Source organism: Schistocerca gregaria, chromosome 4 (genome assembly GCF_023897955.1).
Source record: "Schistocerca gregaria isolate iqSchGreg1 chromosome 4, iqSchGreg1.2, whole genome shotgun sequence".
In the NCBI taxonomy this organism is placed as follows: domain Eukaryota; kingdom Metazoa; phylum Arthropoda; class Insecta; order Orthoptera; family Acrididae; genus Schistocerca; species Schistocerca gregaria.
The window spans coordinates 201002559-201016569 of record NC_064923.1 but is presented as its reverse complement, the minus strand read 5'-3'; the positions used below and the strand labels follow the sequence as shown (position 1 = coordinate 201016569).

The 14011-nt window shown below is 37.9% G+C and overlaps 1 protein-coding gene across 1 annotated transcript in view; it reads left to right on the top strand.

The window, feature by feature from the left end:
- The window catches only part of LOC126266631 (cell division cycle protein 16 homolog), a 175557-nt gene that overhangs the window by 142012 nt on the left and 19534 nt on the right, over nt 1-14011 (top strand). The window lies entirely within an intron of this gene.

Genomic DNA, 14011 nt, shown 5'->3' with positions numbered 1-14011 from the left:
GTATTATGTTGTGGAAGTGAAGATGTTTTAGCATTAAGTTAAAAATATCTGTCTGAAATTGGGTGATTGTTTTATATCAAGAGGCTTACGGTTGAAAACAAAAGTACTGGAGAGCTAATGCTTGCTGCATCCATAACATTATGTTGTCCCATCATAAGATTAGTGCTGATAATTCCCAATTTTACGTTTTCTGCTAGTAATGTTTACCTTGTTTCTATGTTCTTACTTGATGTCTCGCTGGGCTTCGTCCTGTTTTCTTCCTTTTGACATTTTACGTGACTGAATGAGTTATAAGTGACACAAAAGACAGTTCGCACCGCGGGTGGTGACAGAGTTAAGGGAATATTTTAGGCTGTTGTGGAGAGGGGAGACGTGAGAGAGGAAATACTGATATAATCCACAGTCAGCTTTGCCTGCACAACTTGCAGCGCTTATCTTCACCACACAATTACAATAGAACTACTGTTCGTTTGTGGCAGCAATGGAAAAACAGGGTAGTTGATGCAAAGTACTCCAGAGTGGACTAATATGTGGCAAAGAGGCCCAGCTGCCACCTTTTCTCGTGCATATATTTCTGATAATGTACTGTACTCGCCAACAGTATTGATTGTCAGCCTTTTAAATTCGAACTCTTGAGTCTCAAAAAATACACTTGATCAGAATCAAGAAAATGTTGGCCACTTCTGGCTTGTGAACTCTTATTGACTAAAGACTTGTTACATTACTCAAAAGCCAGCACAGCCACCACACGACACTAATACTTGTAAAATGAGCTCTCCTATTGCGCTGTACATTTCTTTTACATTATGGTATGTAATGTGAAGAATGTACTTTTTAAATTTCCATCTCTGAGTGCTGACATTTTGCGTAATTTAGAGTACTCTGTAGAATAGTGTACATGTGGTGTTTTGCATAGAGATATGTTTTTAGACCTGCATGAGATTCTTTTCTCCTCCCATCAGAGCTCATCCCTACTGCCACTTTCCCATTTTTGTGTTCTACGGTTCTGACATTGGTGCATATGACCTTATTTGTTTTTGCATCCTAAAACAAAACAAGGCACTCCGTACCACTTTTTTTAGCTCACTATGTAACAAGTTTACAGACCTTAACCCACGAAACATTCAAAATTCCTAAAGTATTGATGGCAACTGACGTAACCAAATTGCAAATCCATAAACAAACAAGAAAGAAATTTCAAAATTTTACATCATATAATAGACCTTTTAGGAAAAAAGTGCGTTTTGCCACTAGCAATAGCGTAGGGCAAGTAACTGAAAAGACCATCACTTTTGCTAATGATGTACAAGGTAATTGAGCCACTTCCCAACACACTACTACACCTTAAAACATGCTGTTTTTAGCGTTCTTCAATTTTATGTTCACCTCGAATACAGCAAAAGTTTATAGCGTACAGGGTGAAATAAACTGAAAACTGCTAAATTACATCATCACAGATATTTGTAACATCATGGTGACATCATGCTAATGCAGTGGCTTCTAGCCTATAGAGTGATAAACATAAAGCTTACTTAGCAGCTTGTTCCAAAGTATGACTGATGTTATCGGTGTATAGCAAATGGAGTGACAGTGGCTTCCACTTACGTTTAATTTATATAGGTGTACCTCGTATGCCCTTCACTACCATGCATTAATTTTACTTACAGTAGTTCTACGTGGAGCTTGTCTACACAATACTCATCGTACTGTGCCTCTGCTGACTGCTGCCAATGTGGCTACTCCATTTGCTAAGTGCAGAACCACAATCAACAGGTTGTATTCAGTGAACAGTCATGTGATGTCTTGTTCGTCTTTGTTGCAGTCCTCAGTGGTGTTTATTGCATTGTGATGGTGGACAGATTGTTATAAACCTAATGGATTGCTGGGATGGAGCAACATTGAAATCACAGCAGGCTTAACGTTATTTCATATTTATCAGTGTAAATCAGTACCACATGTAAAGGGAAACTTATTGTGTATATTTGTGCATTCCTGAAATCTGCTGTGTTTACACTACAGCAAGCGATGAGTTTGAAGTGCAAACCACGTGCAATGATAATACTGCAGAAAATTCCACTTTGACCACTCAGCTTGGGTTGAATATACTTCACACTACTTTCTGCAGTCACAATGTCATTAACTGGCTTTGGAATATCGACTGTCCTGAGCATGTGTGAACGTCACCTACGTGAACTGTGTGCATTTCGATTATTCATTTACTTTGTAGTGTGTGTACGCCACAGTATGCAGCTTCAATGCAAGGCCACAATGAAAATCTATCACAAACATGTCACCCTCATCATTAAATGTCCGTTAATAACACAGCAGTGATACGAGGCTTGAAAAAATATTAGGATAACCAAAACTTGAGATAAAAGTCATATGATTAAACCTTGGCATAAAGGTTATAGCCGTGGTTTATGGAGTGAAAGGATGTAGGCTTGCATCCTGCATTTCTTTTTCTTTTTTGTCCCATCTTAGCATTATTAACACAGTCTGGGAGTTTATTGTGAATGTAGTACAAGTATATTTTAATTTAACATTTCTGTCACAGCTGCAAAATACTAACGCGAATTCTTTACGGACAAATGGAAAAACTAGTAGATGCTGGCCTCGGGGAGGATCAGTTTGGATTCCGTAAAAATGTTGGAACCCGTGAGCCAATACTGACCTTACGACTTATCTTAGAAGAAAGATTAAGAAAAGGCAAACCTACGTTTCTAGCATTTGTAGACTTGGAAAAAGCTTTTGACAATGTTGACTGGAATACTCTCTTTCAAATTCTGAAGGTGGCAGGGGTAAAATACAGGGAGCAAAACGCTATTTACAATTTGTTCAGAAACCATATGTCAGTTATAAGAGTCAAGAGGCATGAAAGGGAAGCAGTGGTCGGGAAAGGAGTGAGACAGGGTTGTAGCCTCTCCCCGATGTTATTCAATCTGTATATTGAGCAAGCAGTAAAGGAAACAAAAGAAAAATTTGGAGTAGGTATTAAAATTCATGGAGAAGAAGTAAAAACTTTGAGGTTCGCCGATGACATTGTAATTCTGTCAGAGACAGCAAAGGACCTGGAAGGGCAGTTGAACTGAATGGACAGTGTCTTGAAAGGAGGATATAAGATGAACATCAACAAAAGCAAAACGAGGATAATGGAATGTAGTCAAATTAAATTGGGTGATGCTGAGGGAATTAGATTAGGAAATGAGACACTTAAAGTAGTAAAGGAGTTTTGCTATTTAGGAAGTAAAATAACTGATGATGGTTGAAGTAGAGAGGATATAAAATGTAGACTGGCAATGGCAAGGAAAACATTTCTGAAGAAGAGAAATTTGTTAACATCGAATATAGATTTATGTATCAGGAAGTCTTTTCTGAAAGTATTTGAATGGAGTGTAGCCATGTGTGGAAGTGAAACATGGACTATAACTAGTTTGGACAAGAAGAGAATAGAAGCTTTCGAAATGTGGTGCTACAGAAGAATGCTGAAGATAAGGTGGATAGATCACGTAACTAATGAGGAGGTATTGAATAGGATTGGGTAGAAGAGAAGTTTGTGGCACAACTTGACTAGAAGAAGGGATCGGTTAGTAGGACATGTCCTGAGGTATCAAGGGATCACAAATTTAGCATTGGAGGGCAGTGTGGAGGGTAAAAATCGTAGAGGGAGACCAAGAGATGAATACACTAAGCAGATTCAGAAGGATGTAGGTTGCAGTAGGTACTGGGAAATGAAGAAGCTAGCACAGGACAGAGTAGCATGGAGAGCTGCATCAAACCAGTCTCAGGACTGAAGGCAACAACAACAACAACAACAACATCATCATTTCTGTCTGATTAGAGAATGAAGTATAAAATAAATATTTGGGTGTTTATTTCCAAATGTGTTGTGGTTAGGCATGAACCTAAGAGGACATTGCCTTAAATTGCTGCCTGTGAAACAAGCAATAATAAAATTCATATTCTTCCTTGTCAGAAATACTTTGCCATGTGTTTCTGAGCGTCTGGCGATTTTTAAGTGTGGGGTCAGGCAGGAACCTAAGAGGACAGCTCAAATGGCTGTGAGTGAAACAATGAGCAATAACATTCATAATCTTCCTTGTTACAAATATTTCGCATGTTGCACAGCCACAAACACATTAAGAGTTCTCGCTACAGCTGTGAGATTCTCCTTTGACTAACACGTCTCTAAATGTCAACTTGGCACTGTAGGGGTTGACAAATAGCCTAGTTTCTGGTTGCCTTCACTGCACCACTACTTCACAACTACATCCATTCCTGTAAAAAGTTGTGTAAAATGTAATCAATCCATTCAGCACAATGTACGAGGAAAAGTTTACAAGCAATACACTAGAGGTCACTGCGCTCGCGTCATTAGAGTATGTTGCACTGTCACTGGCTACAGAAGGAATACACACACCGCCACATGTTAGATTCCAGTGCCTTTCAATTTACTTCACAATGTTCATCAATTTTTACTTTTTTCTGGGTGAGCATGAAGGAAAGACCTCTCGAAACAGAGTGCTCCGACATATAATTTGTGGTCTTAGCTTGTCGGAAAATCGCTTGGTTACATTATAATCAGATTCCAATTTCAATTTTGTGACTAGTTTTTACTTGGTGTTACACATCTGTGATTTTTTTAAGAACTGATGAACTTCATTACCACAAATTATTGTATAGGTATTGTATTTAAATTTAATTTCCTTCACTTATACAGATTTTATACAGTGTAGTGGAGAGGACTATGATTTTTAGTCATAAATGTCAATTACAAGTGTTTTTGCTCATATTTGAGGAGTTTTAATGTTTTTTGTGATTCTGCATTTTCCTTAGGTTTTTTTTTTTTTTTAGGTCTGGACTGCATGAATGCATAGAATAGTGGTTTCATTGTATAGTGCTTTGATTGTACAAAGTGGCATGCAACTTTTGTGGAGCTCGGTCAACAAAAGTCTGATGATATAAGTCTCTAGGCTCATACTTTCTGTACAGCAACTTGAAAAGTCACTTGGTTGCCAGTTTCTCCAATGAGTGTAGAAATTCTGACAGAATGTAATCTGTAGCTTCTAACCTTCTAACTTGTTGATTGCAGATCTCCCAAGACTCTTTTAAATTCTGACTCTCATACTGGATCTTCTAGTCTTCCACATTGATTCCCATTTCTTCTTCTGTCACATCATCAGACAAATCATCCTGCTTGTAGGTGCCTTCAGTGTACTTTTCTGACCTGTCCACTTTCTTCTCTGAGCCTAACAGTGGAATTTCCTTTGCACAGTTAGTGCTGTGCCCTTGCTTTTAATTTCACTGGAAGTTGTTTTGACTTTCCTGTGTACTGAATTAGTCTTTCCAAAGAGCATTTTTTTTTCAGATTTTCTTTCAGTCATGTCAGCAAGGCTTCCTTGCTTTTACTATTTATTTCATTCTTAACTTACTTATAATGCTGTAATCCTGTATTTCCCTAAATATTTCTGTACTACTATTTTCATTGTTCAATCGAAGTATTTCTTCTATAACCAAAGGTTTATTCACGGTTACCTTTTTCATAACTATGTTTGCCTGTCCAACTTCTTTGATTGCACTTTTTAGAGATGTTGAGTCCTCTTCAACAAACTGCCAATTGTGGTATTCATTATCACAGTATATACAGTGTTAGAGAACATAAAATGCATTTCCTCATTCCTCAGTACTTCAGTTTCCACTTATTTCTACATTGGTTTTTCTGGACAATTCTCTTAAACTTTGGCCTATTCTTCATCACTAGTATATAATTATGATCTAATTCTATATCTGTTCCTGGATACACGTGTTCCAACATCTGACTTTGGAATCTTTGTCTGACCATGGTGTAATCCAACTGAAATTTTCACACCTCTCCCTGTCGTTTCTAAGTATACCTTCTCCTCTTGTGATACTTGAAGAGTGAATGTATTCCCTATTAGTACCTGAAATCTATTGCAGAACTCTTTCTCCCCTCTCATTCCTACTGTCAAGCCACATATTTCTATAACTTGGTCTTTTGTTCTGCATCTGATAACGAGGTGGAGATTTGTCCCCTGAGGACCTGAATCTCACAGACACCTCATTCGAAATGGCAATGGATACAAATACTCAACCAGTGACTGCAGGTGATGCTGAGGCATAACCTGCCTCCTTGGTCACTACATGCCTTCCCCGATTGCAAAAAGCTTCATCATCCAGTGGAACTGCAGTGATTTTTTCTCCCAACTGGCTGAGTTACGACAGCTTTTAAGTGTTAGACATGCTTTTTGCATTGCCCTTCAAGAAACCTGGTTTCCCACAATGCGGACCCCCGCCGTTTGTGGCTATTGGGGGTGCTTTTTGCATTGCCCTTCAAGAAACCTGGTTTCCCTCAATGCGGACCCCCGCCCTTTGTGGCTATTGGGTGCTTTTTGCATTGCCCTTCAAGAAACCTGGTTTTCCACAATGCGGACACCCGCCCTTTGTGGCTATTGGGGTACTACAAAAACCATATTACATGTGACAGACTGTCAGGTGGGGTTTGTATCTTTGTCCTTACCTCTGTTTGTAGGAAACCTGTTCCCCTTCAAACACCTTAAGAAGCTTTGGCTGTCAGGGTGAGGATAACACAGGACATTACCATCTTAACACATACCTCCCTCCAGATGGTAACACACTGCCCCACATATTGGCTGCACTAATTTCCCAACTCCCCCCCACCTTTTCTACTTCTAGGTGATTTTAACATCCATAACACTTTGTGGATTGGAACCTGGGTTACTGGCTTCGGTAAAGACGTCGAGGACCTACTAACTCAACTCAACCTTTGCCTCCTAAATACAGGCGGCCTCACACATTTCAGTGTGGCACATGGCACATACTCAGCCATTGATCTCTCTGTTTGCAGTCCTGGCCTTGTCCCGTCTATCAATGGATAGCTCATTATGTCTTGTGTGGTAGTGACCTCGTTCCACTCTTCCTGTCCCTGCCCCAGTGTCCCTCATTTGACACTTGCCCCGATGGGCTCTCCCCAAGGCTGACTGGGATGCTTTCACCTCTGCTACCACTGTTGAATCTGTGTTGCATAGTAACATCAGTGAGATGATCCACACCATCACTACTACCATTGTTGCTTCAGCTGAATTGGCAATCCCTTGTTCCTCAGCTTGTCCCTGGTGGAAGTCAGTGCCTTGATGGTCACTGGAAATAGCTGCGCCCATTAGAGACTGTAGGCGGCTCCCCCAGCATCATAAGTGCCACCTGTCCCTCGAGGATCTTATTGCCTTCAAATGGCTATGTGCCCAGGTCTGCTTACTCAGCACACAATGGAAGCAGGGCTGTTGAGAGCACGAACCTCTCCTCCCCAGGTTTCAACCAATCTCTAACGACTTTACGGCTGTCAGGCACTCTGTGGGTGTACCTTGCATTTCTACACATGGGGCTGTATCTGCTGATGCAGACATAATTGCAGAGTGTCTTGCTGAGCATTATGCTCGCACCCCTGCGTCTGATAATTACTGCCCCACCTTTCGTCATCTCAAACAGCGGGTGGAACAACAACACTTATCTTATGCTAACTGTGGTGTTGGGCGACAATGTCTCATTGGCTGATTTAGTTTTTTATCTTTTATTCGTGAGGGTCTTTTTTAATCATACTCTCTAAGGATGGACGGCCTTCTCTCCCATACCTCCATCCTCCCTTGATTTTCCCTTGTCGTCACTCTATCTTTGCATTTGTTTCCCTTGGTGTTTGTCTTTTCTCTATGTGTGCTCAAGTCGCCTTTTCTTTTAGGCTGGAGATTTTAGTATGTTGCAGAGTGCCTGGATCATCATTTTTTATTCTTTTGATCAGCCAGCCTGGGCCATTTGCTCTATGATTTTAATACCTTCTCCTGCTTTTCCTTTTACTGTATATTTTCCTATTTTTGTTCACTGCCTTCATTTTCTATTTCGGAGTGGTTCCCCATTAGTTTTACGCCATTTTACTTTTCCCAACTCCTTTTGGGAATAGTCTTACCTTATAAATTATAGAGTGCAGCAATCAGTCTTTCTTTTTTTAGATTTTATTACACAAATCCAGATTTCAGCTGCTCAATGCACTATTTTCTATTCTCGATGCATGTAAATCCCTGTTGCTCTCTCTCTCTCTCTCTCTCTCTCTCTCTCTCTCTCAGTGTGTGTGTGTGTGTGTGTGTGTGTGTGTGTGTGTGTGTGTGTCTTTCTTTCTTCATCTACTGCTGATGAACAATAGTAGTTACGTGTGACTGTGTAATGGAGACATTGTTCGTGATAGCTTGACCAGGGAACCTGAAATGTTTATTTACCCTATAGCAGATGTGGCTAATATACTTTTTCTTAAGTTTACTGTTTTTTGGGAATGGGAATTTATGCATATGTATTATAAATAGGGACTTCAATTATTTATTTTTGACATGAGTAATTATTTATTTTTGACATGAGTAAAGAAATTTGGTATATGAGTGTAGGAACTCCAAGGAGCATCAAAAAAGAGGCTTCAAAATCAGAGTCAGAATTTTATTGTCTGATAACATACATGTCAAATCATTGATGTATTGTACAGGAGACTTGTCAAGTTATAACTATAATAGGTTGTACATGGAATACAACATTTACTAGATCTATAGAATATTTGACTATATATACCAGTAATTTTTATCCTGCTCAAATGATCAGATCATCATTAAAAATTTCATCAGTAGAATAATAGTATTTTTGTACCAGAGTGCTATATAATTTTATTTTTACTGAATCAGTTTCAATCTTTTTGAAAATTTTTCTTTTTTAACTAATTGTATATTTTCATTCCCATATATTGTAGGGTCTGTGTGGAACGTTTGAGTCTGTGTGTAGGAAGAATAAAACTTTCTTTGTTTCTAGTTTCATGTCCATGTCAGGTGTTATTCGGAGGAAAGAATTCTGGATTATTATTTGTGAAAAGATTTATTTCATATACATACAGTGAGGGAACAATTGTATATTTAGTTCTCTTAATAGTTGCTGATAATATTCTCTTCGCTTTGCAGTGCACTTGTTCCTCATAATTTGTATCTGCTATTATTTCCTCAAAATACAATGGCGTATGTCATTATTGCCTCAAAGTAGCTATGATACACTACCTCTTTTGTGTCTGTGGCAGTGACATTGGCTAAGATTGACATAGCAAATTCTGGGGTATTCAGTTTATTTTCTAAAGAGTCTCGGGAATTTAACACATTCGGCTTCGTTTAGTTCCAGTTTTCCATGCTAAATTTAAGTATCATTTATTTTTAGCTGTGTTTTTGAAATATTTAGATGGAACCACACATATAGATTTTCTAAAGTTTTTATAACAGTTTTGGGTATTTATTCTGCATTTTTATTTGCTATCAGTGCTGATGTGTCAGCAGCGAATAAAACTGAATGATGATTTGTTTTTATAGGTTAGTCATTTATGGAGGGGGAGGGGGGGGAGGGTTGAGTCTAGAATTGATCTTGTGGTTCCCCTTGTGAGATGGTTCTCCATTTCAAGCAGTCTTTTTCTGTGATGTTACAGCTATCCTTCGCTGTCTCTTTGTCAAATAATTCCATATTTTTGTATTTTGTATAATAATAGTGAATGGTTCACACGGATGAATGCTATGGATTAGTCACAGAAGATTTCTGCAGCTTTTTGTGATTTATGTAAGGTGGAACTAACTTTATTTATGAATTCATTGATTGCATAAATTGTATTTTAGCCTTTTTGGAAGCCAAATTGATTTTTTGATGTTATATTAAATTTGTGACAAAAATTTTGAATTTGGATTGCAACAATATTTTAGAAAACACAGGAAAAAGGGGAATTCGACGGTAATTTGTCATATATTCTTTAGAGCTTCTTTAAAATAGTGGTTTCACTTCTGCACATTTTAGAACACCTGGAAAGTATCAGACAATGGATGTTGTATTATATTTGAAGCTGCTTTGATGACCATCCCATCCCATAGACTTTTTATTTTTTACATTTAATATAGTTTTTCTGTACATCGTCTACTGTTACTTTGTCAAATTTAATTAGACTCTGATTTTGCTCCAACTTTAGTCAAATAAATGTGCATTATCTTGTCAGGAGTCTACCTCTACATCAACATAAGATTTTGCTACTGTTATAAAAATTGTGTTAAAATTTTCTGATATTTGACCAGGGTTTACAATTATTTTGTCTTGTTTCTTCATTTTAAAAATTTCCTGATGACTGCGACTGATTACAAGGTCAGATTTGACAACTGTTAATACTGCCTTGGATTTATTTCTGTGCTAGATGATAAATTTAGTATTTGCCATTTTCTTTGCTGCTTTTACAACCTTCATAAATATTTTTGTATGATTTAACATAGTTAATGAACTCACGACTGTTATTGGATTTCAGCACAGTATGTAGCTGTATCTTTCTATACTAGATATTAGTATGCCAGTAGTAATCCACTTTAGTTTATTACTTGCCTTTCTGTGACAGAATATGGGTGGAAAAGTTTCATTGAAAACATGGAAAAAGCTGTTTCAAAACTTATCAAAATTTTTTGAACGTGAGCTTTCATATTGTAATGACCAATTTACCTCACTCAGCCTACAACAGACCAAGTGTATGTTTTCTTCGCTGAACTGTCTTTTCATGAACTACTTCTTCCATTTTCTTTATATACTTTTTTGTAAATCAATGGGCAAAACATAGTGATTTGAGATATCTAGGTCTAAAGAGAATTTGGCACTGTCATTAAATGTTTAATATGTTAAAATATTGTCTATACACGTTGCAGGTTGCTCATTTGCCCTGGTGAAATAAGCGAAATTTAATCTAAAGCTATATCCTTCAGTTAAGTCAACAAACTTAGTTGACAAGCTTGTTTCACTCGCTGTATCTATGTTAAAATCAGTAGCAATTACTATTTTTTTCTTCTTTTCTTTTGTGAGTTTTTGTAACAGATACTGGACTTTCTCTAAAAATAATTTTGTCACATCACTACCTGCAATAATAGTGTTATGTTGTTCTAGCTCTACACAGCAACTTACAAATATGAGTTCTTTGTTAAGAAAATTAAAACTGTCTTTTTCTTTATATTCTAATGAGTTGTTAACCAGTATACAGGAACTCCCATGGGTTCTGTTTTTTCCTACAAAAACTGTTAAGTTACTGTAAACTTTCTAATTTGTTCAAAACTGTGACTGAATCTTTCTTTATTAGATTTACTGGTCCAAAGAATATCCCATAAGACAGGAAACATTAGCACTTTTGTTTGGAGGTCAAAAGTATCAGATAGTTCTAAGTGTGGAGCTTGCTCAGCTTATACAAGATGGGCAGTGGGATGAGTTCTTGATGTTGAATTATTACAAAGAGATAATTTCAAAATTAACACAGTAATGGATTTGATGGCTTTGGAGGTTGTTGTATATAAATATAACGTGCCTGTTTTCGTGGGTGATACTGAAGGTGTAAATAGGCATTTGCTCCATTGTATATAGGCTGTAGGGGAGCGGCTGAAGGAAAAAATGCACTGCCTCCTCCTTGCAGATCAAGCAACACGCTCAAACCGAGATTGCATTCACATTGCTATGGCAGGCTGTATTGCTTCGTAGCTAAGGTTGGCAATGAACAAAAACAAATCTGTACTGCCCCAAAATCATCTGACTTCTGCTGATTCTTCTGCACCGACAAAAGTGCCGAGATACAGTGTGCATTAATACTCTGCCTCAGGCCTTATTCACTAAACTAGCTTCTATCCACATGAAAATTTCCAAAACTGGTTGTGTCTGGCGACAAGTTCTTCCTCTTTTTTATAATGGGAATGGCACAATATTCCTAGTGATCAATTGTCAGTTCTTACCTGTGAGACAAGAGGAATTTGTGAATTGCTGTGGCAGGAAGAACAGGTCAGTACAGGGTTGTAAATACAAAATCAAATAGGGGTAATCCAAGAGTAGGACTAATAATGAATAAGACAATAGGAATGCGGGTAAGCTACAGTGAAGAGCATAGTGAACACATTATTGTAGCCAAGACAGACATGAAACCAACACCCACCACAGTAGTACATATTTATGTACCAGCTAGCTCCTCAGATGATGAAAATACTGAAAGAGTGTGTGATGATATAAAGGAAATTATTCATATTATTAAGGGAGGAAAAATTTGAAATGAATGACTGGAATTCAACAGTAGGAAGAGGTAGAGAACGAAAAATGAAAAGAGAAAACTAACTACTGAAAAGGGATGGAAGAGAAAACTGCCTCGTAGTGTTTGCACAGAATATGATTAAATTATGTTAAAACTTTGTTTAAGAATCACGAAAGAAGTTTGTATACATGGAATAGAACTGGGCAACATTGGGAGGTCTCAACTTTATTATATAATGATGAGACAGAGACTTTGAAAACAGATTTTAAATTGCAAAGTATTTCTTGAGGCAAGTGTGGACTTGGAGCAAAATTTATTGATTATGAACTGAAAAAATTTGTAAAAAGGTAGGAAGTTATGGCTATGAGACCTGGATGAATTGAAGGAACCAGAGGTTGTTGAGAGTTTCAAAGAAAGAATTAGGCGATATTGGACTGAAACAATGGAAAGGAATACAGTAGAATGCAAATGGGTAGATTTGAGAGATGAAATAGAGAATGTAGTTGAGGATCACTAACGTAAAACAACAAAACCTAGTAGAAATCCGAGGGTAACAAAGAAGATAGTGTAATTAATTGATGATAGAAGAAAATATGAAAATGCAGAATATGAAGCAGACAAAAGGGAGTGCACTTGTCTTAAGACCGAGGTTGATAAAAAGTGTAAAATAGCTAAGCAGGCATGGCTAGAGAACAAATGCGAGGTTGTCAAGGCAGGCATAACTCCAGGAGAGATTGATGCTGCTTGTAGGACAATTAGAAGGACCTTTTGAGAAAAGAGAACCAAAAAGCAAAGCAAAGCTCTACAGCTGGACCCTGAGTGGGCCAATTGGGACCCGCTGACCACCATGTCATCCTCTGCTGTTGGCATCACCGATTTATTTATATATTTATTTGTGTGTGTGTGTGTGTGTGTGTGTGTGTGTGTGTGTGTGTGTGTGTGTGTTGTAGGGATCAGCGCATAGCTGTCTCACCTGTTGACTGCTTTCTTGACCTTAGATCTGCTACTCATTCAGATAAGCAGATAAGTATTCAGTTGGGGCTCATGAGGCTAAGTGCAACCAGATCCAGTTCTCTCTCCAAGGACAAATCATTGGCAGTACCAGGACTCAAACATGAGTCTTGTGCATAGCAGTCAGATGCACTGGCCAGTGAGATAGGGAGACGGAGAGAAAAGAAAAGCAGCTGTATGAATATCAACCTCTCAGTTGGAAAGCCCCATACTAAGCAGAGAAGTTCACCCTGAAAAGTGGGAGGAATATATATAGGTTCCATATAGGGGAAATAAACTGAGGACAGTATTATAGGAAGAGAAGAAAAAGTAGGTTCACGTTGGTAGACCACCAAGAGACCTACATGGAAGCTAGGTTCCAGGAGAAAATTCCCTCAGAGTTATTAAGGCTTTTATGAGAGCCAGGCATGACAAGATTGTTCCACATGGTGTGCAAGATATATTATACTTGCAAAATAACACCCCCCCCCCCAGTTATTCATATAAATATGGAAAAACTGGTAGAAGCCAACTCCTGAGAAATTTGAAGCCATTTTGACTATTTTTCGATCATGACTGTCTCAAGAAATATGTAAAGATTTTTAACTACCATTACCAGTCATAAAATTTGTTAACTAATGTATTATTTATTTATTGTGCAACATGTTTTGAGTGAATACCTCATCATCAGGCTATATGGCATTACAAAAACAATTTCACAATAAGATCATACAAATGTTAAATAGTCTTTTCAAGAATGCTGTGGTTATCTTGTGGAAGAAGAGAAACCCTAGTAAGAGGCAATGTCACTTTGTAGAGCTGGACTGATGTTTGTGTGAAAATGTTTCGAAACACTCACTCACTTTGTTCTTATGGCATGGTAGCCTTGTTGTG